The sequence below is a fragment of the Tyto alba genome, unplaced genomic scaffold (genome assembly GCF_018691265.1).
Source record: "Tyto alba isolate M040663 unplaced genomic scaffold, T.alba_DEE_v4.0 Super-Scaffold_41, whole genome shotgun sequence".
NCBI lineage: Eukaryota > Metazoa > Chordata > Aves > Strigiformes > Tytonidae > Tyto > Tyto alba.
Window position 1 is genome coordinate 5,821,193 of NW_024881317.1, and position 27,522 is coordinate 5,848,714.

Consider the following 27,522-nt stretch of genomic DNA (forward strand, 5'->3'; position numbering starts at 1 on the left):
TTGCTTAAATCAATATGAAAGTGGTGTCCCTTTGTCATTCATACATGCAAAGTGCTAGCACAAACTCCAGCTTGGCTTCAGAGTCCTACATCACTCATAATCTAATTAGAAATCAGAGCAGAGCTGAAGCAGCATTCTTTGTGGATTCTTGGGCAGCAAATAGGGATACTTGTCTTTTGTTTCCCTCCTCGATTGCATCGTTCACAAGCTTTCACACCACATCTCTAAAGGTGGTTAGGTGCCTCAAGATGTTGACAGGCATGAAGGACAAGATTATTTAGGTATTTAGGTGCCTACTTGGGGTGATTTCAAATGGAATTAAGCAACTGGATGTTACTGGGGTAGTGAGGGGGGGAGGAAAAAAGGGAAAAAAAAGCTACCAGTGCATATGAAAAGCTCTAATTTGTTGTCCTCAACTCTAGCAACGTGGGCGATGTTTTTCCAGGGTAAAATTGCCTGCAGGGTAAGTTCACTGAAGTCTGCTCATTTGTACTGAGGTCAGCGGGTACTTGGTTTTGGGCAGCACAGCCCGGTGTGGCAGCTCAGCCAGCTCCTCCCTGGCTGGGCACGGTGGTGGTGTGTGCTCCGGTTGCTTCCCAAGACACAGGGAAACTAGTAAAGAATGTGGGATTTCCCCCAGGAATTTGGAAGATGTCCATGTCTAAGACAGTGGTGAGGATTGGGCCAAAATCTGGGTCCAGTCTGGATCCCTCCGCCTGAGTAGCCCTGTCTCAACCTACGACTGCTGATGGATCACAGCAACGTGGACCTTTCTCTCTCGTTACTCCCCAGCATCAGATTACCAAGAGGGCCTGAGATAATATTGTGAGTAAGAGACACATTTTTCCTCACACCAAATAATTCATTGTGAAACTTCAGGTTTTGAAACAACAAGGTCAAAATGGCCTGTATCCACAATGCCAGGGCTCGGGGAACGTTCCAGCAGTTCATATGCCCAAGGCTGGATACGCAGGGAAAACATTTTGCTATATGTGCTGTGCACCTCATACCCAGGAAAACTGAGAATTAATTATTTCTCTTTAGCACAAACAAATATTTGTCTTCCAAAGACTCCATTCATTAAGACTGCCATTGAATCCAGGATTGAACTCATTGTTATTAATCCTAAATGAATTCAAGTTTGTCTACCATGAACAAAGCTGCTTGCCATCTGATAATCCAAATTTGCTCAGGAAAAAAGAATGAGCAAATGTTAGAAGCAGCAGGTGAAATCATACCACAGTTATTAAGCCTTCTTTCAGGGGAAGCACAGGATAGATTAAATTGTTATGTTAGGCCATGTTGTGAGTCCACGTCAGTTTTGTTTGAGATCTTATCTTAGCTCAGAACTGTTTCCTCCTAAATTAAACTAAATGCTGAAGACATGAGAAGTATATTGACCCAAAGATTCAAAACTTTGGACTCAGCAGCCTTCTGATCTTTTGTCCACAGAGTATCGAGTTGTAAAGCTGTGGAATATTAAATAATCATGATTATCTTCAACTTGCCTAAGTTCATTTGTCATGCTGAAACACTGGCACGGATTTTCCTTGCTGTTTTTTCAGAACAAGACATTGATTCTGCCTGCAAGCTGGATTAATTTGCCACTGATCTTACAGACTGTGATCCTATACTAATATTAAGTCTCATGCACTAACTGTGGTCTGTAATTCTGTCTCTGGTGCTCTTAATCTCTCTTTTGCAAACAGCATTGTCCAATAAGGCAACAAACAAAAATCTTACAATCAAAATGACTGAACTATGCTGGTACTTCGATCAGCTGTTATCAGGCACAAGCAGTTCTTGAGATTCAGAAATGCGGTGTAATTCACCTGGGATAAGAAATCAAATTTAAAAATGAGCTGAACAGACATTCTTAGGAATAAGTAAGTTTCTAAATAAACCAGCTTTTTAATTCTGCCTTTTCTATATTAGTACTGTAAATCAATGTAGTCTGCACTTGGAGAAACCAGATGAGTTTGAATTATAATGAAAAATCATCTTTCTTGCAGCACAGCCAAACAAGGAGTTTTACTCCTGACACAAGAGTTTTCTCAAGTAAGAACAATTTACTAAATTATTACGGCAATGATTTAATCTCCAAGTGGTCCTATCGTTTTTTACAAAACAAATCTCTATCAAAACGCGTAACACAATTCCTGGTGTCAGAGCACCTAAGGGATGGAGTTATAGAAGAAATAATATTGTTTAGATGCTTTTTAAATACAAGCATAATGATGATACATTAAATAATGTAATCTACTCAGCCGGACTTCTAATTATCTACATACAAACTGTGTGTTCATTCATCATTTCATTCACTTCAGCTGTAACGTTGGTTAGTGGTTGACATTAGCACTAAGCCATAAGTTTGAATGGGAAGAAAAACAAGGAGAGTGCAAAGCTGTATATTAGCTTAGACAAGTAGGATGTCATTGCCAGCTTGAATTTGTTGATGACACCAGGCATTAAGCAAGTAAATCTTTAGCCACTGAAGCAACAGTTCACTTACTTTCAGTAATGACATCCAGGAGGCAAGGAAGTGGATTTACAACAGCAGGTACCTAAGTACTAATAATGGCCACTTAGCCCCAACCACAAAATAATGAGTCAAAATGGAAATTCACCTTTCCCCTGAAAAAAATATTTTTTTCTTCTTTTATTCTCATTGTAAATGCTCAAGAGTCTGGATTTGATCTTTTTTGGCAGTTGAGGAAGGATTTTGGGCAATTTCCATTCTCACCTAGCAAAGACTATGGAGATGTTCAATGGTACAAAAAGGCATCCAGCTCCCAATCTGGGGGTTTGTGTGTGAGGTCAGGCCTTTCTATGGGCTGTGGTTTGTGCCCATGTGTACCAGATGGCAGTGACCTATAGTGTTTTTCTCTAAATCAGTGGACATTGCAGGTCCACACACACACGGTAAGCTCATGTGCTGAAAACAGGTGTCCTGAGTAGCCATCATAGTTCTTTGTTCCATCTAAATTATTTTGTTCCCCTTCTGCAAGATTTCCTTTCCATACATCCTAATTTTACTATCCTTTTTCCCTAATAACAACATAAATGAGTACTCTATAGATATAATTACGATAACAGCTCTTTTACTGAAAATACTAGAAGCCTGTAACCTGTAATTCACTTTTTCTGATACTCTTCTATTCTAACACCAGACATGTTATTTTAAAATGTCTAGGACCTGAAAGCTAAATTTATATAGTGATATATAATAGCAATGGAAACTAAGCCTCCTCCTTAGCTCAGGCTTTAGAGCTATGTTGCATCTCTTTGCCAGTTGGTGCCTTGTTCACCTATAAATATACCCACTACTCTCAGAGTGGTTCAAATATCAGAGTTAGACAGGAGGAAGCAAGATATGTCTCTGTCTCTTTAATTTAAGGTAAGGATCGATGAAAACCCAAGACATACTAGCATGTAATGTCTCCTTTTGCATTATTTCATGGCAAATTCAGGGGCAATAAGGGCATTTGCTTCTCCACAGTGAATCTGCCATATCTCTTGTATCACCAGCTACCCTTCTTTTCTAGGGATGAACCATCGCAAGACCATGACTGGAAAGTGTGGGGCCCAAGCACAGAGAGAGGTGGCTGGTGCAGCTGGTTCCCTTTTGGTTCAGCTCTCAGTCATGGCACAAGCTACCAGAGGCTAGAGAAACATCATGTGGACTGGTCCTGTCCTGGCTCCTCCTCATCAGTGATTTGGGCCCTGTGAAGCCCCGAGAACCAAGGCAACATGGGTGCATGGCAGGGTATTTACTCCTTTCACGGTCTATACCTGAAGCACAGCGCAAAGTTTCATCCTTCTGAAGGTAGGAGCTCAATCTAATTTACAGATTTACTGTTAGCGATGAGCAAGACAATAATGCAAAAATAACTCATGTGAACCTTTGACCTAGCCTACAACTGACATTGTTTCATCATTTTCTCTCCATTTTCTGGATGAAGCAGCATGAGGAGGGCATGCTGGCACACATCCCACCTGCTAGCTGAAGAAAACAAACTGACAAATATTTTTAATATGCTGCAGTTTATCAGCATCCTGGTGAATAAAGGGTGAATGATATTTTCCATTGGCTATTCACAGATGTACGTGGATATGCTGATAAACTGCCATTTAGTCCAGAGGCTGGACAGAAATACATCACCAGATAAAATACAATATTCCTAGTGAAAATCTTTATGGAACGTGTTCTTGCCCCAAACCCCTCCTGGAATAGGCATGGTAATGCTCCCTGAGACCTGGCAGCCCTTCGAAGTGAGCATATGGTTTGCTCAGCTCTTGCAGTACAGGTAAGCAGTGAATAAACACACAGCAATGTCAGAGCAAACAGGAGGCTGTTTAATAGCATGAAATTCTGTGGCTACTTCAGACTTCATCAGCACTTCAGAAATGGATTCCCCTTCTCCGCTGGAGCGTGCACTGTTTGCAGGAGAGGTAGGAGAAAACTGAGACAATCTCTTTGGGGGCAGATGGTGTCTGCAGCCGTCTCCCATAATGCTGATGCTGCTGTGGAAGGGTCCTGGCGTGCCAGAAGTTGCATTTTCTGGCGATGTTATGTTGCCGCCTTCATTTTTCGGAGAAGTCCCCTCATGCAATATAACTTGTAGAGTAATTGGGATAGAGAGAGGGACGCAAAGGTAAAAATCTCACTGTTAATCAAGGCTGGCAAAGGGCAGAACATCAGCTGCAGTAATTGTATTTCTGAGGGAGTCAACAAAGCCAGGCTCGTCAACGCTAGCAAACAGATCTGGTCCTGCCTCTGTGCTTCTCGCACTGGCAGAACATTGTACTGAAATCACTGGAGTAGGGATCGGGCCAGGAATGAGAGGCTGAGTTGCAAAGCAAATTAATTCCTGCCAAAAAAGTTCAGCTATGCTCAGAAGTATGTAAAGTGTCTGATTTGAGAAGTGTCAAGTAGCATTTGTGACCAATTATCCAAGATGAAGGGGGCAGAGCTATGTTTACATGTACTAATCTTCAGCCAAAGTTTGAAAACTCCAATTCATGGACACGCATCAAATTTCCTTTCCAGGCTTGGCATTTGCCTGTACGCACGCACGCACATTGCTCAGGGATGACAGGAAAACATGATTACGAATTGCAAATAATACAAATAAAAAAAACCAAAACAAAACAAGGGGAGCTGCCATGCAGCAGCAGCATGGTAATTAAGTCTATACTGATATGCAAAAAAAATCATGGACTGCTATATGAGTAAAATAGCTTTATCAGCTGAGCTGAAATATGATGTATAGTATGTCTGTATTGTTATTTTTCCACAACCTGTGAAGCCCTGGGAAATGATCTACCCAAAAGAATAAGAAGTAAAAGCTGTTTCTGACATCTTCTGTTTAATTAAGACAGGTATACCAATTTAATGCACTTAATCGAGATAGTAGGGATAAAACAGTAACAGTTGACAGAGACAATGTTGTTGTTGCTATGGCATAGAAGGGCTACAAAATGATAGTGGTGACTAGAAACACTATGAGTAAGAACAAGCTGGCTGGAGTTTTGGGTAGGTTTCAGAGGTTTATGCACATCTATTGAATTTTAGGGGCAGCTGATTTTTCATGTGGCCAAGTGTTTATCTACCCCTGCCCTTCCCTTTCCCCTCTCAGACCTTCCAGGGTAACCCCCAGAGTGGCAACAACTTTTAAACCAACTCCTCTTTCTTCTAACAGGTTCCTGATGGTAAAGGTCTGACCTTAAAATGAGCAGTGAATAGGGCAAGAATGGGTACTGCAGTGAGCTTCTGGCCTTCAACCCTTCCAAATGCAGCTATTTTGGTAACCAGAACAGTATATTCATGATGGGTGAGGGAACAGAGCCTTTCAATGAAGGATTTCTCAGCACGTTAACTCTATCAGTGCTGGATGCTGTGTCCCTGTGCAGGTTGCCTGTGTCTACTTAAGACCCTAAATGCAGATTTGCAGAAGTCATCAGCTTTCTGTAACTTCATGGCCTGCTGCACCTAAAAACTGAACCATTCTTCCTGGGGATTTCCATGTAGATCTGGGGAGAACTGTAATCACATGCTGCTGTGAGTAGTTCAAACTTGAATTTCTTGTCTGCAGGAGAGGCACAGCCTGGTTTGCTACGATGCAACCGCCCTGATTAATGTTCTTGAAGCCCTGATGTACTGGGACCACCATCGTTGGGTAAGAAGATGGCTAAGCCTTCCAGGCTCATTCTTTTGGCTTCAAAATGTTAAATTGGGTGATAATGAGTAGTAACCATCTCGCTTTTTATGGTGAAGTTGACACTTGCCTTCTAGTAAACAGACACAGAGATGACCCTCCTCATTTCCCACGTCACCAAACAGCCCCTGGGATGGTAAGTGTTATTGGCCATTTACCAAACTCTGTTTGGTTTGAGTTCATGGGTGAGAGATGAAAGGCACTATATTGTATTACCAATCCCTGGGGCCAGCCGGTCTCCCTAAAGAAGCATTTCATTTAGCAAGGCAACTGCTGACCCATGGGGATCAGAGAGTTAAGAAAAAGAGGAAGCAGTTTCAATTGCAGATGCATCCTTAGGGCAGGTATCTTAAAGCCACATGGAAACTCACTGCTTCAGTGTGGCAGTAGTTGCTCCAGGACATTTAATGGCCAGCAGATTTTTCCCATAATTGATCTCCCCTTCTTCCCACCAAAACATCCATTAGGTTACTTTTGGTGTTTCTGCCTCTGCTCTATTCTGTTTTGTTCCATCTCCCTGAGGGGGATGCCCCATACCAGGGGCAAACCCAATGCAGCAGGTATGAACTGTTACCTTTTCTAAGAGCTTCAAAGTCCAGGTAGCATGTGCCTTCTCCATCTCAGATGAAACAAGCAGCCCTGGTATCATTAAAGCTGTCAGGAGCTTGGAAGGAGAGAAGCGTTCTCCTGAACTGCCCAAACATTTTCAATATCCTAGAGCCAAGACGCTGACTGATTTTCATGGTGATAGTGGAGTGACCCTTGCTATCGGGGTAGTCCAAGCGCTGCCTTTTTACAGATGATGGATGCAGTGCTTAATGCAGTGGTTTCAGGAAGGAGAATGTCTGCTGCTCAGGCAGACCAAGAATTCAACCTGGATTCAGCCTGAATTTCTCATGATCTCAAAATCCAGTGTTGTTCCAAATACATTAGCTCTGGTCAAAAATCCTCCTTCGCTTTTCTCCCTTGATGTTTTTGATGTGAATCATGAGATGTTCAGAAGTTGCATTTGTTATTTGATAGTTTTACATTGTGGTTGTAATAGTGCAACTGTCAAGTCAGCAGTTCTTTCTGTGTTTGCTTGTTTGTTTGTTTATTTATTTAATAGTCCATTTCCAGCAAGATCTTGTTACACAGTTCCTGCTGACAACCAGGGAACAGACACAAGTCAGCTCAGAAAATGAACGACTAGAAGGTAAGTGAAAAGAATAGTAAATGCAGGCCATTCATGTGACAGGATCCGATTCATTTTTATGTCAGGGAGATTTTTTAAATGGGACTTCTCCCAGTGGAGAGCTCACAGTGCTCAAGGCCTGCTTCACTATAAAGACAATACATAATTATTCAGAGCTTATTATTATTTTTTATCACCCATTTTCCAGTCACATGGAGCGAGGGCACAGATGAGATCAGGACCTAGTTTATTGCCATGCACTGTACAGAATGTACAGTACACTGTACAGTATGAGCCCTATAAAAGATGCTCACTATCTGCTTTATGGAGGCAGACAAATGCACCCAGACTGAAGGCTGAAGTTACTGGTCTAACATGGCAGAATCAGCAACAGCAAAAATGGGGACTCCGCTTGAGACCCTGAATCCTGGGATCCTGCTGCTTGTTGCTTTAGATATCTTTTATCTTTACATTTATTTTGAATCACTGAAATGATGAATTGAATAAATGCCATGCCCTTTGAAGTACTATTTATTGTATTTATAGAAAACAGATTATCTGTTCTCTCAGGCTAGTGGAAATTATTAAGAGTGATAAATTCATCAGGAAAAAATGTAGGTTGGGTGTGATGGAGAAATGTGTGTTTCATTCGCAGTGCTGTCTCAAACTCTGGTTTTGGTATGACAGACTATATGATCCCAGTGATACTGTGCCATTCTGTTCCCTGCTTTCAGGCTGGGGTCACAAGTTGGATTTGGAAGAAACAACTTTCATGCAAAAGTGTGACTGGAATATGAATACTATTTTAGGGTAAGTGGATTTTTGTTTAATTTTGTTTTTATACAGTGTATAAAGTTTGTACAAAACCTGTTGTTAATCCCAGCCTAGATATGAAACTGCATTTGACCACTACTTGTTCAATCCCATAAAGTGTACTTGTGTACCACAGCAACATCTGCTCTATTTATATATTAAAATTACTTTACCAGGTCAGCCCTTTGGGATTTAGCATTCCATTTATAAAGGATTCTATAATACACACCAGTTGTGCTATCTCTCTGCTTTCTGGTGAATTGGGTGATTTTCTTAAACCTATTTATATTTTAATTTATTGTAACACTTATTTACTTTCTTATTTGAACAACTGAGACTTTTACAATAATAATAAGAGCTAAAAAATAACTCTTAAAGACTGAACGGATACTCGTTATAATGTTCTCTTTAGTACTTGCAGGTTTTGGGTTATCTTATGCAACCTTTCTATGTTGACTACTCTTTGTTAGTTTTTCTCAGACACAGAAAGTAGTGATAATGGATAATTTGTGCTATAGATTTCTTTACAGACGAAGTGTCCTGAAATCTAGTAAGTACTCAATACTGGCAACTTATACAGCCCTCTGTGCTACTACTGCTGCTTTGAACCTATTTATTTAGTCATTTGGACTTTAACTGCTCAGACACATTCCTTCCTGCTGCAACAGCAGTGATACAGGAAGGTGTGTGTTAAACCATGCAGTCATTTCATCTTGGATTTCACGAGGGGTTATTCTTGTCTCAGAGATGAGTCATTCAAATATCCTTCTACAGATTCCAGGTGAGTTACTCACATTTAGATGCTTCCAAGTAATATACAGAAAGGTGCTGAGAAAATGATGAGTCTCTGCCTAGTCAAAATCTTAGCAAAAGTAGATCTGAGTAAATTACATGTACTAGTGCTCAAAATCTTTCTAAGGAGACCTGGGGCCAAAGGGCTTCTACCTTCAAAAATGTGTTGCCAACACGGATGCACAGGACTTTCTTTACTGACCCATCAGCTGCTCTCTGTCCCCAGAAACAGTTCACGAAATGACTGAAAGTATCTGAAGACATAAAAAGGATAATTAAGTTTCATTGTGGGAATAAGAAGGTAATCTGTCCGGACAAATCTAGGACCTAGTATTGAAAATTGTAGTATCTGAATATAAAAAATGAGTAATTTTGAATAAAGATGTCTATCAGGACTGTAAATTCAGAGAGTAAAAAGGTAGCTTTGCTTAATAGACCATCTCTCCATCTTCCTCTAACTCATTTTCTTGTTCTCTTTCTTCCTTTTGTGTTATTGCAAAAAAAAAAAAAATATGCATGTAAAATCTGATACTGAGAATGCTTTAGCTTCATTTCAATCTTCTCAAAATGTTTTGTTCCACTCTGAAGATTCCCCCTATGAGATAACCTTAGCCATGACTGCACGAGGCTTGCGGGGCCACTTATTTGCAGAGAGAACAGCTATATTTTGAGGAGTCTCTGAGGCAGCCAGGTCCCCACTTTTCTAAGGCTCTTAAAGATGTTTTTGAGCTGGCATGAGAAATCACCTGAGACTCAGAGCAGATCACAAGGTGCTTAGGACAGTATTTTCTCTGCACCTTTTTTTGCTGAGCAGAATTGCTGCACTATAAACAAATGCAAGTTTTGCCTCATTCTTAGATACTGTGAGTTATGAAAGCCTACTCTAGATGTAATGAATGTATAGATCATTTTGACCAGATCATAATCTATTAGTAAATAATGTTCCTTGAGAATGTATAGGTGAAATAAAGAACTTCTTACTACTATTGCTCTGTTGGTATCAAGGATTACTGATGGGGCCAACACGATCCTAAAGCTTCGTGCTACTGATGTTTAAATACAATGCAGAACTAACTACAGGGTTTGGTTAGCAGATTCCTTCCTGGATTGAGAAATTCAGGATTTATAGTGCTGGAAACAGAACACAAAACTATACAAAGCTTATCCAGCCCTAGACTTTATCACAAGCCCCTAACTTCAGTTCACTAACATGCTTACTAACATCTATAAAACTTTCCCATTAGGCTCCCCTGATTTTGGTGGCGATATTAATAAACAAATCACACAGCAATTTTCAGAATGAGTATGACTGATATAGCAAATCCCTATAACACCTATGACTCCATTCACTGTCTGTGGAGGAAGCCCAAGGATACCAGGCTGTCCAAGATCTATGGGCAATTGTCAGCACAGTGTCTAGGCCATGGGAAGGTTAGTTTTAAAGAAGATGGCGCTTAAGGGACGTCTGTGTGACACATGCTACAGTGTCCAGAGATTGGAGTCTATGTATTTTACTCTAAATCTGGAGAGGAAGTCACTATGAAAAAAGGGAAAGAAGCACGGGGGAATAAAAGTACTTTTGAAAGAGAAGAAATCTACATTTCAATGAAAATCCTTTCAAGGCATTTCAAATAGGAGTCTGAGAGAAATAATTACAAAGTTTGGAGAGAAAGAACGTTAGCTTTGATATCTTTTTCTTCTATGAAGCAATTAAAATAAGCAATTTTTCAAATACTAAGCAGAAAATTACTAATGGCTGAACCCAAAAGCTTTCATTTCCTTCTTGGGGCCTTTATTCTTCTAAAAAAAGACAAAAAAAATGTGAAGGTGGTTTTCCAGATAGATTAATGCATAAAGCAGTCGCTAGTTGGATGTCATAAAAACTACAGCAGCATAGAATAGCTGAGATTAAGAGCTAGATTTAAATCATGCAACAGTCCAGTTAATATCAATGTCTAATTAAGAAATGCATAAGAAGTCTGTAATGTTGATTTGATGGAGAAAAACTCTAATAGGGTTTCTTTTGGAATTTTCCATTTCAATTGCTGTGTAGACTTTTAATGGATGTCCTATGCAGTCTTCAGTATTATCAGGAATCATCCTCAAATTAAAACCAAGGCCTAAAATGGAACACAGGTAGACAAATTAGCTCGTCTGGAAAGCAGTCTGGGTAGAATGACAATGTGAGATCAAGCCGAAATTTTAGTACAAATAAAAGAGAACAAATGTCTCAAATCTGGTGTGGTAACCCTATCTGCTTATCGTTTTAAACAATTTTAAACCCTGTAATTTTAAACAATGCAATGTTAACGCATTTCCCCACCTCCCTAAGCCTGCCGAAATCCCTGACAATTCATACTTAGAAATCCAGACTACTAAGCATTATTAATTAGTCTTTTTAAATAGGAAGGCTTTCTATAGTTATGTATATTAGTAGTATGTAGAGGTGGGCTCTTTGCTTGCAGTGGGATTTAGAGCGTGCAGTTCCCTATCACTATCAATGAATGCCATTAATCTCCCACTCCTCTCTGGGCAACTAAAGCTCTTCAACTATTTGAGCAATACTAAACCTGAGACATCTGCTCTGTCACACAGATCATCCAAGATGTTTGGTCTCTAGATATGAAAGAAGAACTGGTTTTATGCCGCGTGTCACTAATGCTCTAAAATTATTAAACTAGGAGCAGTGTAACTGTTTGTATGCACAAATCCACATTGCAAAGAGGGGGAAACCATAGCACTGGATTAAAGCAGGGTATTTGTTATCACCACTTTGTTGTTTACCAAACAAATCCAGAGGGAATTATCTCAAGATTCCAGGAAGACATCAAACTCAAAATAGCCCTTCTGAGCTAGGCAGCAAGCACACTGAAGAGTAATTTTTAAATTCATTAGAACCACATTAAAATACAATATATAAGCCATGGTAAAGTGAGGCATATGATTCCATCTGTCTACATATTTCTTTCCAGTACTAAATTCATCCAGAGACTTTTCAGAATCATATCATTAAGTCTTGTCAGTTCACTTAACGAACAGAGAGTGGAGGTAAAATCAGAATAACAGTGAAAGTTTGGCACTTCCAAGTCACTGTCATTGCCTGAAATGACACAGTCTAAATTTGTGCCTGACATTACTCCACTGATCAATGAGGCACCAATATGTCATATTAAACTGATACCATGGCCCTGGGGGACGCCCCAAAGATTTTTCCCCTTGAAAGAGATGGGAACTAGGATGTTCTTAGTGAGGCATGTACCTTCTGGATGGTACAGAAGGTCTAATGTGGGGACATTCAGGTTATCAGAGGAGTCTGACTATTTTTACCCTTCTCTTGACTGTATAACTGAGAAGGTATCATGGGTAAAGATGCTTCTAGATGATTGGTTAAATGGAGCACTGCTCTAGCAGGGTGCTTTGTCTGCAAGTTTTGTTGGATTTATGCAATATTTAGAAAATAAAGAACATGAAGCAGGTTGTCTTTTGCAAAAAAACATGCAACAGAAAAATAAACCTTAACTTGTCCAAAACACTTGAGAGCCACAAATTCTATTACAGTTTCATTAAATGAGAGGAAAATTTCTACTTTCCTCCATAAAGCCATCCTTTTAGACATTACTGCAGCCATGACCTTACCACAGTTCCTGGATTCTTTCTGAAAAGATTAAAATGAACTAATACACCAGTGATCTCATCACAGCATAAAGGACACCTTACACAGGGGGGAAAAAAAAAATCAGAACTTCAGTGCTTCATCTGCATCAAAACAAAGCACTATAACATCACTGTGGAGAAACACTAAAGGTACAATGCCAGAGAGGCATCTTTGCATCTTATAAATTATTTGGATTTGTCTTACCTGATCCTGCCTGTCACACCCGTTATTGTTTTAGCTGCTGTCTCCACATCTGTTCTCTTTCTTTTTTTTTTCCTGCTTTTACCTATACCTTCCATTGTCTCTTCTGTGCCTTTCCTACATGTTTTAATTTACCTGATTACTTTGAATCATATGTACTACTATTCTTAACTACATCCAAAATACATTTTGCAGAGTATATAGATACAATCAAGTTACAAAAAAGTGTTCACACATCCTTCATCTATAGCTTACATTATTCTGGGTAGGAACACCTTTCCTACATGTACATACAGTTCTCAGGCCAAGGGGTCATGGATTATGACATCTAATTTGGAGCTGTTGTATCTTCTAACAGAAATTACAAGGAAGAATATGGAGTGAGGCTTTGTTTTCTTTGGTAGGAGAACCTATAAATTAGTATTGATGGAACAGAGAATCCCACCACATTTTTAATATTGTCTCACACTATGAGGTTGGAAGCAAGAATATCTTCAGAACACGAAGAGTACAGTGTTAATAGTGTAATGTTATCTCTTGCACCCAGAGGTATACCTAGCTCTGTCTTGAGATCATACCATTAAGCAATGAGGTGACAAACCGGTTTCCTTTCTCAAGCCAAATGTCACGTAACTGCCCAGGGGCCCATTTTGGTGGTGGTAGTCCTCCCCGACTTTTCAAGGAGAGATGTGCCTGTGCAACCTGTTCCTACCCTCTACGCTTGGCGGGAGGAGACAAAACCGCTCATTTCCATCTGTAGACATTTCTCAGCCAGGAAAAAAAGCCATGAGGTATCAGCCTGTAGGCTGGGAAGCATTAGAGCAGCCACCTGTTAGACACTGAGAAAGAAACCTTTGAACACCATCAAGTGGAGAGGAACTCCCAGCACTAAAGCAAGTGGATGTCTTGCAATCCTTTGATGATGGTACCTTTCTATCCACCCAACAAGGTTTGTTTGTCCTAGATGGGGCAGCAGACAAACATCTAACACCAACTGCTTTGCTGTTGATAGATCTGATTTAGTGAAGAGAGCCCTGATCAGGATAATACATGCTGCAGCATTAGTAGAAGCCAAAAAGGCCCAAGAGGCAGCACAGAGCATCTGTTACCTACAAGAAAACAGTGGGTGAAAAACTGTTGTAATTCCTGGCTCCAGGAGCCTGTCTGGAGGCACAGACTTTCCAAGATAGAAGAGAGAAGGAGAACTTGGGATGTTCAGAGAGATCTCATCCCCACCCAGATTTACCAGTCAGCTCAGTCCAGGCCAAAGGAGCTGAGTGAGGTCCTCGGTTTTACTCCAAGTTCATTGTTCTATTTACTGTGAAGATATATTTATAGTAGATCAGGATCTTGAACTGAGACTGGCCTACCAGCTGAAGCTGTACAAACTAAAACGTACATTCCCCAACTACAGATAAAACCCATGGCCAATTGTAGCCTAATCATCACTTCTGCCAGAGGAAAGAAAAACTCTTTGAGGCAAGTTCCCTTGGATATAATTCCTTCTTTCCAGGTTAAAGAATGGTTACAACTAATACATATCCTGAGTCGTAATGTGGATTTGCACCTTTCCTGTTAAATATAGCTGGTTCATGTCCAAAGCATCCCTTCTATTCCTAATGATCAGTTGTATCCTTACAACTTCTACATTAGTTGCAGGTGTGAAATGCCAACTGATCCACACTTCTCTTGCTGTCAGCAGGAGAGTAATGTGTGTCAAAGGCCTAATTCTCAGAGGTGAGGTCACCAGGATCTCCATTTGCACATCTGCTTTGCTAAACACAAAACTCCTGAGATTTGCAAAGATCCAATATGCACAAAGTGGGATGAGTTCACTGGGGCCATACATAAGAAACTCTGCTTCTCATTTAATAGGCAGGTCACAGAATTTTCCCACTATACAAAATATTTGCTGTTTTATAACAGGCAGCATTTTGCTAGTCTTCATATGTGGATACTTGCATGCTCTATATTAATAAGGAAAAAGGCTACACTTTTCCCTGTTACATTATACAAGAGAAGTCAGGATACCAACAGGCTAAAAAAGAGCCTAATACATTAAGCAGCTTCAGAAAGATGCTAATATTCAGCGTGTCCCTGCTTGGACTGTGCAGATATTGAGATAAGGAGACTGACTGATCAGAGCTCCTGGAAGGACGATGCTGCTGGAGCCTGCCTTAGAGGCATCAAGATTTAGTTTTGAGGGCTTCAAGAGAAGCATTCAAATATTTCTACTTCCTGCTGCTAGTGGATGTTTTTCATATCTTGGAAAAAGTCTTCTGATTGCTATATATTTGCACTTGATGTTTAGATAACGGTTCTTGCTCAGGGACTATTCTAATACAGTTTTCTGCCTTCTACATTTTACATGAGATCAAAGACCAATTTTTAATATATATATATGCTTAATTCTTTCTTGATTTCTGCTAATCTAGAATATCCTTCAATATTGGAAATAAAGATTCCCACAAGTAATCTGTACAGACTACCTTTTTGTCTTCAACGATGGTAAATAATTGGTCTTTTAAAGTAATCTTGTTACGACATCATGATTTTGGTTATTCTGGATTTATAGGACATTTTAAACACATGCACTGAAGTATCATTCACCACTATACACTATACTTTTCCTCCCTCAGTTGACTATTTTTAAAGTGTTTTGGGATAGTGGAATCAAAACTGATCTTAATATTCAAAATGAGAAAACAGGGAATTTGTCTAAATCCACTAATCACCTAGCCTGTGTCTGTGCTTGGGATTTCCTTGACCCATGTGCAGGACCTTGCACTTGGCCTTGTTGAAAAACTTGAAGTTTGCACGGGCCCATCTCTCCAGCCTGTTCAGGTCCCTCTGGATGGCATCCCTTCCCTCCAGCATGTCAACCACACCACACAGCCTGGTGTTGTGGGTGAACTTGCTGAGGGTTCACTTGATCCCACTGTCCATGTCACCAACTAATATGTTAAACAGTGCTGGTCCCAACACCGACCCCTGAGGAACACCACTCACTGCTGCTCAGCACTTGGACATTGATGTGTTGACCTCAACTCTCTGAGTGCAACCAACCAGCCAATTCCTCATCCACCGAGTGGTCCATCCATCATTATGTTGGTACCTTAAAGGAACTGTGCTGTAGCCAACATCATGGCTTCTATGGCTCTTCATAGAAGTGGCTATTGAATTAAGAGGTGTCCTTTTCCCCTGAAATTTACACCAGGAGTTCAGAGCAAGAGTTTGTCATGTTTTGCCAGAATGACTTCATTACCTTCCTAATAGCAATTATATTTGTTTCCCTGGGATGTAGACTATAGACATAATAAACCCATGAAAATAAATGGGGAAAGAGATACTGATTTTCTTGGGATGAAATTCAGAAAAATTTGGCTTGAAAAACATTTGTGTATAATATCCTCTGGATTTTTAAAGAAAGTTTAAAGAAATATTTTTAAAGAAACATTTTCCAAGTGCATGCCTGTTAGTTTTATTTTAATTTTTGCCATGTATAATTATGAAAAACTTACAGACAACTCATAAGATTTTTAGTTTCTGTTGAGAATTGCCTTTTCCAGGATAATTCTGCGTGCTATTACTTTAGCCCACTGGGTATCATGTAGGCTAGGTGTAAGATTATGCACATGAATATTTCTGTCTACCACTTATGCGTGCTGAGACAATATCAACTTATACTTCCTCCTGTCATTGGTCCTTATTCCACAGAGGATATTCTTAATTACCAGCAAGACAATTTGGTAATATCATGTAAAGTGTTACAGCATCATTTCTGTGATGGTTTACACCTGCTAAGGATCTGACCATTGCATTTTAAACTATTTTTAAGTCTAGAAGATAAAGAATATTTTTTTTTCTACAGGACACTTTCTATTTTTAATAGAAATACTCTCATTTAATTTATTGGCACTGTTCTTCTAAATGATATGGAGCTTTTGAACATGAAGACGCCGTTTTTGCACATTTGTGCTGCCCTGAAAAATATAGAGCACACTTCTGAACCGGCTTAAATCAACTCAAGTCTAAACACCTAAACTCTATTTTTGACAACTGTGCGTGAGGGATATACCTTTACAGGGATTCTAAAGAATACAGAACTAAAAATATCTCAGTTGCAGGGCAAATTCACTGTATTCCTTCCTCCACTTCGTGATTATGGTTATATATTTTTTTAACTCTTGCAAGTTTATTCCTAAGTCTGTTGGAAATGATTCCGTTGACTCAAACAAACTCTGCTTTCTACTGGATTAAGGAAGAGGTTTGTACATCAGATTTTCTGGTGACGTCCCACTAATGAAATGGGAAATTTTATAAACACATCAGGGAGGGTAAGTGCCCAATAAAATAGATATCAGATAGAGATCCAGAAATTACAGTCTACTTGTAACAGAAATAAAACAAGGAATGCTCACTAACGAGTCATGAATTTCTTTATAATTGCTTCCACATTTGGGCAACTTTTTCCTAAATATCTACAGAGACCCTACAATTCCTGGGAGTTTTGATAGTTGTTATGATCAGAACAACACATTTCATATGATAAAAATTACTTACATTCGAAGGATTTTTTGCTCCTCAAATTAATTTTTTGAGACTTTATTTCAATCTCCAACTACTTTATCCTCCTAATTTTCTATTTCTAAAATAAAAACAGTTCTCATCAATTTAGAAGAGAAATAAAACTAAAGAAAATTCAGGCAGAACTGTAAAGCGTGGTCTATTTTAAAGTTCCAGCTCAGATAAGAAGAAACTGTTTTGTGCTGTACTTCTCCCATGAACTCAGTTTTCCATGGTGCATTCAGTGATGTAATAATGCAAATCAAATACAATTTTAATAACTCCTTCCATTAAAATGATCTATTAATGTTTTAAGACTCCAACACTTATAAGCATGATTCTAATTGCATGATTTTGCTGCAGGCAGGTTTTAGAGATCTGCCTGATCTTCAGATATTTGCACCATTTGGATTATTTTAAATAAATTAATTTTTGGAAGAGTTTCAGTCTCAGTAACAACAGTTGAGTCTGATAGTGGTCGTCTGGTGGATAATTGTATGTATCTGCTTCCACATGAGAAAAAACTAGATAAATTTAGAATTCTTTGAAAGGAGATGCCTGAGGATTATATGATGACAAATGTTATGAAGAATGTTCTGAAGAGAGGAATATTTATTCACTGTGTTAGTACAAGGTGCAAAGGCGGTTTAAAGGGAACAAATGTTATGTTTGTCATGCAGCACAGTTAAATTGTGGGGCTTTCTGCCACAGAATACCAAAAATATATTCAGATTAGAAAAGAACTAGAAATTCATGGAAGATAGTTCTTTTGATACCATTAAACATTCTTATTTTATGCAACTTCGATTGTCAGTCTCTGTAATGCACTGAGTGACAGGAAGAAGGAAAATGCCTCAGGAGAAGAATTAGTTTGTGCTTGACTTCTGACATTTTTTCTGTATATCTGCTAGGGGTTTCTGCCACAGACATGGTGAGGGGTTAGCTGGACCCTTGGTCTAACCCAGTACAGCTACTTCTAGGCAAGACAAACAGTAGTTTGAAAACTTGATCCTCTCTCCAGAAACCTGTGAAAAACCTTAGGTGTTCCTGTCATTCTGCAGAGTGGGATGAGGAAAATGAGCAAGACGGGCCTTGGAAAGAAGGTAAGCAGGGCAGCAAATGTTGCAAAGAAAGCATTTACTGAGTGGCTTGTGAGGTCCCTTACCTTGACATGGTCCCCAGACTTTATCTCTAGTGATAGGCTCTTGGCCACCAGCATGCTGGCTCTCCTCCTCGTACATGCTATTCTCCTTGAGCATCACTTGAGATCTACAGCAGAAGGTTTCCTCCTTCAAGATGAACTGAAACACAACACCTTGTGCTCTTGATTCAACATCTCTTCTGTAGAGAATTTACTCCATCATTTGCTCATGACAAATGCCTACACAAGCCTTGAACGAATGAGTGTTAAAACTAGAAGTGGTAATTTTCTTCATGGGTTAAAGAATTCCTATTTACTGAATGTTTTTAATTGTATGCTGAGAAATGATTACTGCAAAAAAATAGCATGTTCTTTAGTGAATATGGCTTTACCCACTCCAACAGTGCTAGTTCTTCTGCCTATTTGGTGGATTCTGTGTCTCGTATGACAGAAAAGATGAAAATTTCTTCTGATACATGGCGCGTGCATTTTCCTTGCAGAATGGATTCCTAACAGACTTGCTACAGAGTTTACACACTGGCAAAGAAAAAGTGTGCAAGTTGTGCAAAACCTATGACAAATTTTCACTTCAACAGCAACACTTTAGATCAGTCCTATTTGAGAGTAATGGAAGGGACAACAGACCATAGGTATACAGGCCTTGAGAAATGTAAGCTTTTACAGGAATGGATACTCAGAAATATGGATTATTTCAGCAGTATTTGAAACGTTCAGTGCTGGATCAACTCAGAGCAGGAAATCTCAATTATCCCTCCTCATAAGCCATCCCAAACAAGAACACCCTGAGATACTGAATTGATGATACAAGTGGATAATGTCTGGGGTTTTTAATGAAAACTCTGTATTAGAAAGTGCCAAACAGGCAAAAAGGTTTGGAGGGAATTAGGTGGTTCTCATGAGGCTTCTCAACTGAAAAAAAAAATGTTAAAGACATTTCAAAATCTCTGCAAGTGTCCTGATAAATGTTCATTTAGAAAAATATCTATTTGCTTTGAAATATGTTTTGGTTTTAATCTTTAATTTATAACTGAAAGCAAAAAAATGAAATATTTTGAAATTACTGAATCAAACGGCTCAGTCTGATTTTTAAATTTTTTTTAGCAGCTTATTTGATATCCAGAGAATTAGTTGGAAAAAATGAAATCTTGAAAACTCCCAAAGGACAGAAAAAATCACTTCCCTGCCAGCTACAAGAGAAAAATATAATGACATTTTCATGTAGCATAAAGATTTACTAAGATACCCACATTTTCATAGAAGTTGCAAAGACTTGAACTCAGACACGCTTTGGTTATCTTTCCAAGTGCGATGCTTACTTATGGTAAGTGATAATGTTTTTACTAGACCTGGTCATCTGCACTCTTAGATAAATAACTGGAGGTATCCCAGCCTCTACAAGGGTTATAGTCTCTGTCTCATATGCTGTCACAAGGAGGACAGGAAGCATGAGGAGGGAATTTCACAGCTGTAGTCCAAACTAATGTGTTTAAACATGAAATTATGATTAATTCTTAAATAATTTAAAAGTGGGGTCTCCAAGGAGAAAAAGCCCTGGATGCCAGGAAGGGTTAAGCTTTGTAGCAGGGAGAGGGAAGGTCTGTATAGTTACACTGCGTAGTGCTAAAGGTGTAGGGCAAGAACATCCTTAGATGCCTGCTCAATTTGTCAGGAATTTCTCTTCTGAACTATTACCTCCAGCTTTCTCCAGAACACCCTCAGTCCTTTTATCTGTGAGCTATCTCAAGGCTTACTGTCTGCCTATCGCCTCGGCTGAACCACACTAATAGTCAACTAATTACATGTGAACACTCTAATTTGCTTTATGTCTTTCTCAAAAAACTGTGCGTGTGCAGGCATGCACGTGAGTAAACTTTTGCTCATACTATAAAATTGCAGCACTGTGTAGAATTGGTGCGCCAGCCGCAGCATGATAAAATTCGTTGCAAGTTTGCTGTCCCCTCCATTGCTTTCCCCTCACCAGGCCACCATTAACGTTTGTCATTCCTGATTTGCAACATCACCTGTTGCTCCAACACCAGGCTTCTCCAGACCAGAAACTGGAGCAAAGAAGAGAAATACGTGTTTGTCATTGAACTGAACTGAGAAGAAGGAAGAGGAGAATGATAAGATCATAGCCTGCAGCACTTTGTTTATGAGAACATCCTTCCAGTGATATATGTCTGCACCAGGTGAAAGTATTGTGTCACCCCTAACATATTTTAAATGCCAGGGCTGTCATGCAAGAAGACAATGATGAACAAGTTTAAACAGAATATGGTATTGTAGCCATGTACAGAGCGTTACCCTTTAAAGGTTCGCACTGGTAGTGCTTCTTGGCAAAATGTTTCCAAACTCTGTTATTTTCCCCTACAGAACCTCTCTCACAGAGAATTTAACCTAAATGAAAATATTTCCATTGCAGATAAACTGAAAGGGTTATACAGAAACCGGTGCATTTTCTCACACAGGTTTTTCAGGTCATTTCATGTGTCCTCCCTGCCATACTATCTAAGCCTCTCATAACTCCTTGGATCGGAGCCCCGCTTCACTTAGCAAAGAGGCAAATAAAGGTATGTCTACCCTGTGCACTGAAGAGCAGGGACTGGCCCCAGGTCACTGCATGTCAGAGTTTTCCTTGGACTAGCTCTAGCATGCTCCTATGGACTGAATTCCCGTTAGCTGCTGGAGCTTGCAGACCACATCATCTGGTTTGATTTCACACATTTTCAAAATAATTTAGTTTGCATGCTCCAAGACTGCCTTGCGTTGTGGGGCAGGGTAAGCAGGGTCATTTGGAGGATTCACTTCAAAAGCGCACTCCTGGGCCAAAGTGAAATGCTAATGTAGAAGCACCTTTTGTCACAAAGTAGGTATGCCTAGAGCTATCATCATATGGCAGTTTTCTTCCCAGATATTTATCTTGAGCTCAACTGCACGAACACCATCACAGTGTTAGAATGCTATTGCACAACATGACTCATTTGCTCAGACTGACAGCTCAAATTGAGCCTTGGGAAAGCCAACATCCAACACATGATATTGAATATGGGCATGACCATATCCACCTTGGATTCAGGTGAAAGAGCTTTGGCCATATATGTCACGTGGGAATGAAAGCAACCGTGACACCACAGAGTTTTACGTTTTTGAGGCAAGCTAAGGTCAGAGCCACTCCATGAACCATCCAGGACAGCATTAATAACACTTTAGAAGAGAGAGTAAAGGGAGCTTCTGATTGCCTGAAAAAAAAGTTCAAGGAGCTAGGATTTCTGAAGCACTTACCGAGGTCCTGTGTGGGCTTGTGTAACATGTTCAGCATCTCCCCATCAGTTTTCCTTTCTGTAAAATGGAGATACCTTATTTTTCTCACAAGGTTATTAAGAGGATTTTCCAATTAGGCTCTTTATAAATGAAAGTGTCTTGTAAACAGTATTTAATCACCTGACTAAAAATGGTCTGCAACTTCTTTAGGCAGAACATTAGTTTTTATAGGGACTAGTCACGGTGCCCAGCTTAACATAAGGCTGCAGGATCATACACTGCATCTTTAAGACATAGTTTACTTCTGAATCAGTAAATGTACTAGACAAAGCAGCCATTATTTATGCATTCCTGCATACATGGCAAGGTGAAAATAATAGAATAAACATCATATACTTCATTATGATATCAGTTTACACTTCCAGGGTACACAAAAAGAGGCCATTTCATCAAGCTAATTGCCTGAAAGTAAAAGAGAGAGAACTTTAGCTATTAGTCTATTATGGGGCTTTTTTCTTAATCACAAATAGGGGCCGTGTGTCCCCAGGGGGATGTGTATTCTAATTTACAATTGAACTACAGATCAGAGCAATCAATCTTGTGCAGCACTTTTACAGTGTAATTGCTGCAACATAACAAATAAAAAAAAAAAAAAAAAAAGCAGCCTAAGTCGAGTTTCAGCTTGAGGTGGAGATATTTACCAGGCATTGGTTCAGGGTGGGAGGGAGGCAGAGAGAGAAGAGAGGCGCCAAAGCCATGAATATGCAATGAGGGCTCATTAGTGCCCCAGTGTTGCCATGACGAATGGCATTATCCCCAGACTGGTGCAGCCTAAACATGAATTTTATAACGACCTATTTATCATGACTTGTCATGGGTTTCTTTACTGTACTTTCTACTGACTCTCACACCTTCCACCATTATCACCTCAGAATCCCTTCCTTTTGTTATTTTGTCTTATTCTAGCTTAGTTTTTGGTAACGATTCTCAACTGATAAGGAGAAGAGGACTGCAAACAGCAATACGGCAGTGTTCAAGAGTTTTGAGCTTCCTAAGCTGAAGACCTACCGCCAAATATGTAGGTGGTCTTCAGTCCACTTACTAGTGGATAAGCGTCCTCATTGTCACAAATATCTGCAATCTTGTCAGTTGACTCAGCAGAAAGGTCTCGGATTGACCGAGCATCGAGACAACTATCTTTCCATTCTGGCAGATGTGATGGATGAATCTGTTTTGTTGACCCAGGCCTGTCTAAAAGTGCTCTTCCTCAGCCCACTCCAGCTATATGCACCGTATAAAAACCCACCCCTCACCTTTACATCGATAAAGGTTCTAAGCTGGATAAATAGACAAAACCTGCTTTCTCCCCAGCTTCAGTTAAACTAAAAAACCCCATACTAGATGTAAAGCTTAAGTGATAGGAAAAGCATTTACCTTCCAGGAGAAAGAAATATTAGTCAACTCTAAAGGAAAACAAAATTACTGCAAAGTAATTAGTGTCTGGCTTTAGCTCATTTTTGGTCACTACACGTTGTCTCTGTTTTACTGCTGTCCCTTTGGCCTACCCAATTCCACATTTAATATACTACTGCTTATAAAGAAATCCCTGTGGCTCAGAAGGCTGAATTGCCACTCCTGGGCTAAGGCCTGCTCTCTAGTATATAGAGGTTTTCATTTCCCAAGTTATGAATCTGACATCTCATGGCCAAATCCATGCCAGTTTATTTCTGAGAAGCCTGTCCTCATTATTTACCCCGAATAGTTTCACTGTCAGTACGCCTTTTTTCCACTATGAAGTGGCTGGAGTATCTGAAAGTATCAAGCCTCTCTTTGTTGGATTTTACACTTTTGCTATTACAAGAATTTGTCTTTAGGGATAGAAAAAAATCAAGCAACTTATTTCCAGCTATTACTTGGATAGGACTTCATGTTCTTAAACAAGTTGTGAGCTCCCATGATCTCTGAAAACAACTCTCCCGAGGTCTTACATCAGGATAGTCCTACAGTTCTTTCATTACTCTACTGGATGTTTGAAAATATTAAAAGGCATCTAACATCCCAGTCCAGCAATTTATAGACTCAGAGTCTGGTGCTGTAGCCCTCAAAGCGTCTATTTCTTCCACAAAATCCGCACTTTGCTATTATTGTCGCCAAGACAGGCACGTGTTTCACTAGAGGAGTAGTTTGTCAAAGCAACAGTCCATTATCCAAAGATTCATCACAGGTTCCCACTTTGATACACAATGGAAAAGAGTCTGGATGTCAGAAAGTGAGGAGAAAGGAAAGCTTCCTCTCAAAAAGGTGCATTAGGTAAATGTCACACCATGATTAAGCTGGGCATAGCTGATTAGGGCAGCACATGATCATGTGTTCTTGACATTTTATTTTTTTCTTTTTCAAACCCATTCAAGTTTCTTTGGATTATATATATCTATATATCTACCTATCTGTATTTTTTTTCAAAGCCCCAGACAGCACCTTGCACAAGTCCCTGACCTTTGATGGAGAACACCAGCTCCCACTGCAATACAATGTTCTGTTAATTATCAGGAGATGAAAGAGGAAAAGAAATCTCTTTTAAAGAAGTAAATCAGAAATTACTTCTAATATTGCAGAAAATGTCCACTGCCTTCACAAGGACTCAGGACACAGCAAATATTATCATTACTTTTAAGAGTAAATGTTTGCCCTGTGACCCAGGTGATCTGGATCATCTATTGAGTGGAGAGAATAGAAGGTTGTCAGAAACAATATGGCATAATTAAACTTTTTAAACTCCTATTAGGAGTTCTAAAACTTACTATAGTAGGTCTATAAGGTCAAATTGATATGCCTGATTGCTGACCCACTATCTGTAGTTTATGTGATGGAATAAGCAGATTCCTGTTTGAGTTTGTTTTAGTAATTCACAGGTCCCATCCAGGGAGCTTATTCTATTATTTTATAGCAATACTTGCAGGTCCCTCAGGGAAACAGGCTCATCTTTCTTCCACTCACCTCATCAAAAAGATAGACATTGAAACAGAGATTATTAAAGGCCAGCCAATCCAGATGACATCTAGCTCTATGTCACTTTAACGTCCAGTACTACTACAATCACGTCAGAGATTTCTAGGTTGAGATCAACCACCATATGGAGAGCAGCTGTCTAAGACAGAAAAGCATTCACTATTCCTCAGTCAATCCAAATATGGCAATCATTAAAATAAAATAATTGCAATCCTTAAAATATTAAGTCCTTGCTTCTAAACCAACAAGCCTCTAATGATAAGAAACACCCAAATTTCAGGAGGAAAAAGACAATGTTCATTGTCACATGCATCTAGCTTCCAATAAAAGTATTGGCTGTGAGATTGTTTCAAAGAGAAATATAGGCAAGATTTTAAAATGGAAGAAAAGCCTTTATCCTGAATTCAGGGGAAGTTTAGTGATTGCTGTGAGTGAACTCACATGAAATTTCTGCTTCAAATGTATATTTTAATACAATCAGATACTGACCATGTGGTAAAAACCTGCAAAGTTATATTCAGTAGTTTGCTCTACTTACAGATAGAATGCAGAAACTTAAGATACAAAAAGCCCCCACAACTGTAAAAGATCTGCAGGTGTGATTACTATATAATGTTGTTCAATTGACATATTTACGAGAAAAACTAAAAAAACCCCAAATACTATTTCCTGTATAAAACAACACATTTCTAAAGATGTGATAAAATGCTAACCCTGAACACAAAACTCATTCTGAGTGAATGCTTAAATATTCGAACACCTAGGTAGTGCCAGGAAGATATCCTTCTGTGACTGTAAGGACTATTGGTTGTACTACACAAATCTGACCAGTCTTTTTTTGCAGAAAAATCCATCCCTCCTTCCTTAGTTGTGCTTCAGATATGGCCTAACACTTTTTTCTCCCTTCAAATCTTAGCTTTAGTCATCCTAGTGAACTAACGATCTTTTCCTCTGGATAGATTTCAGCTTTGTCTTTAAGCTTTCTCCACCTTTCTCCATGCAGAGCCAAAGAATTGCCATATCCCACTTTTAAACAAACAAACAAAATGTCCTTCTCCTCCCTCCTCCCCACTTTCTTTAATGACATCTTCAGTCATTAATGAGTTAATAAAAATCTCAAAGTCATCTGGGAATAGATAAGGGGAAAGAAAGAAGAGTATTGTACACATAATGACAGGCTCCCTGCTGGCCCTAAGATGTCATGGGTCAGCCATGTCAAGAATGTGTGTGCCCAATCATCTGCTGATTTTTATCAGCAAGGCCTCAAGCAGAATCTGACACGGCCAGTTTGGGAGTTACAATGAATAAACAATGACTTCTTGGATTGTTGGCGGCTGTATGATAGAGTGAGAGGGTTTATATATACTAAAACATGATGACATTAGCAATCAATATACCAATTACTGGACAAGTTATTGGACGAAGAATGCACATATCTTAAGCTTTGTGCACTTTGAATATACTACCAGCAATGGAGACCACAGAAATAATGTTACTTAACCCTTTGTAAGCTAGATATACTAATATCTGATGATGCCTTGAAGTTTCTGAGAGCTTGCAATAAAAGAAAACCTGGTCTGATTTAACATATTAAGCCTTCTGAATAGAAGACATAAACCTGACAAATTTATTTTTCATCAGGACTTGAGGAAGAAAGGAATAGATTTTTCCAAGCGAGAAGTTGGGTGTTGGAACAATGATGCCAACAAATTTAAATTGCTCTATATAAAATTTCAGAGGAAATAATTTTCTTTTCACCCAAATACCCCTAGCATATTACACAAACTTCATCACTGAAAAGTCAAATCATATCTTTTATAGGATGGTTAGGCAAACATCCCAACAGCTCTTGCCTGCCCGTTCTGCAGTAAAAAAAAGGAAGATAAAACTCTAACATACTCCTGTGCTACTAGAAATGCATTTCTGCATCTGATCAGTGATCATCCTCTTACTTCCTTTAGTCAGCTCAAAATATTCAGTGTTTATGAGTTTGTATTCTGTTATTCTGGAAGCGATTGTGAAGATTCAATGCCAGTGTTCTAATTGAAGCCAGAATAAAATGTGGTTAAACAAGTTACCTAATTCAAAGTACAAATATAGCAGACAAATAAGGTGGAGCTCAATGTAGCAGGCAGATCTTCTGTATCTGTGGGCATGGCAGAAGTGTTGACCAGATTGAAGTTAAATGGTGTCAACTCTCCACTGTCCATTAAGATGGACAAGTCCATGATCTAGTAGAAAGCTCACAGGTTTTGCCCTGAGATACATCATTAAAATAATGTGGAAAAGACAGATCTTATTATGGTTCTCCATCCTTTCCTATGTAGCCTATTAATGACAACTTTTAGTGCAATCTGGAAAGCAGTGATGCCACAAACCCTTTGATTTCTGCTCAGGTGGGAGCAAACAAGGCAGGGCATAAATATAAAATTTTTCTGCTGGGGCATCAGCTAATGAAGTAGAAATTCTGCAAAAGTAGAGAGGTAGGAGTTCAGACATCAGTCTGGCACTGTGTACTTGCTGTGTATCAGAGGCTGAATAAAATCTTAAGATACATCTCTTACAGATCACTTTTGTGATATAAGGGCTAAAATGTAACTCTGAATTACAATCAAATCTGCTCCTGCTCCTCAGAACACTAAGCACTTCTCAGAGTTGTGTGCAGAGGGAC

At 39.3% G+C, this 27,522-nt stretch overlaps 1 long non-coding RNA gene across 2 annotated transcripts in view; it reads left to right on the forward strand.

The window, feature by feature from the left end:
• The window catches only part of LOC116961920, a 34,314-nt gene extending 18,583 nt beyond the window's left edge, over nt 1-15,731 (forward strand). For both annotated transcript variants that reach the window (XR_004407241.2, XR_004407240.2), the window contains 5 exons: nt 3,546-3,826; nt 4,102-4,307; nt 6,096-6,179; nt 7,327-7,413; nt 8,127-15,731. This is a non-coding gene — a long non-coding RNA (uncharacterized LOC116961920). The remainder of the gene's footprint in view (nt 1-3,545; nt 3,827-4,101; nt 4,308-6,095; nt 6,180-7,326; nt 7,414-8,126) is intronic.
• The last annotated feature ends 11,791 nt before the right edge of the window (nt 15,732-27,522 follow it).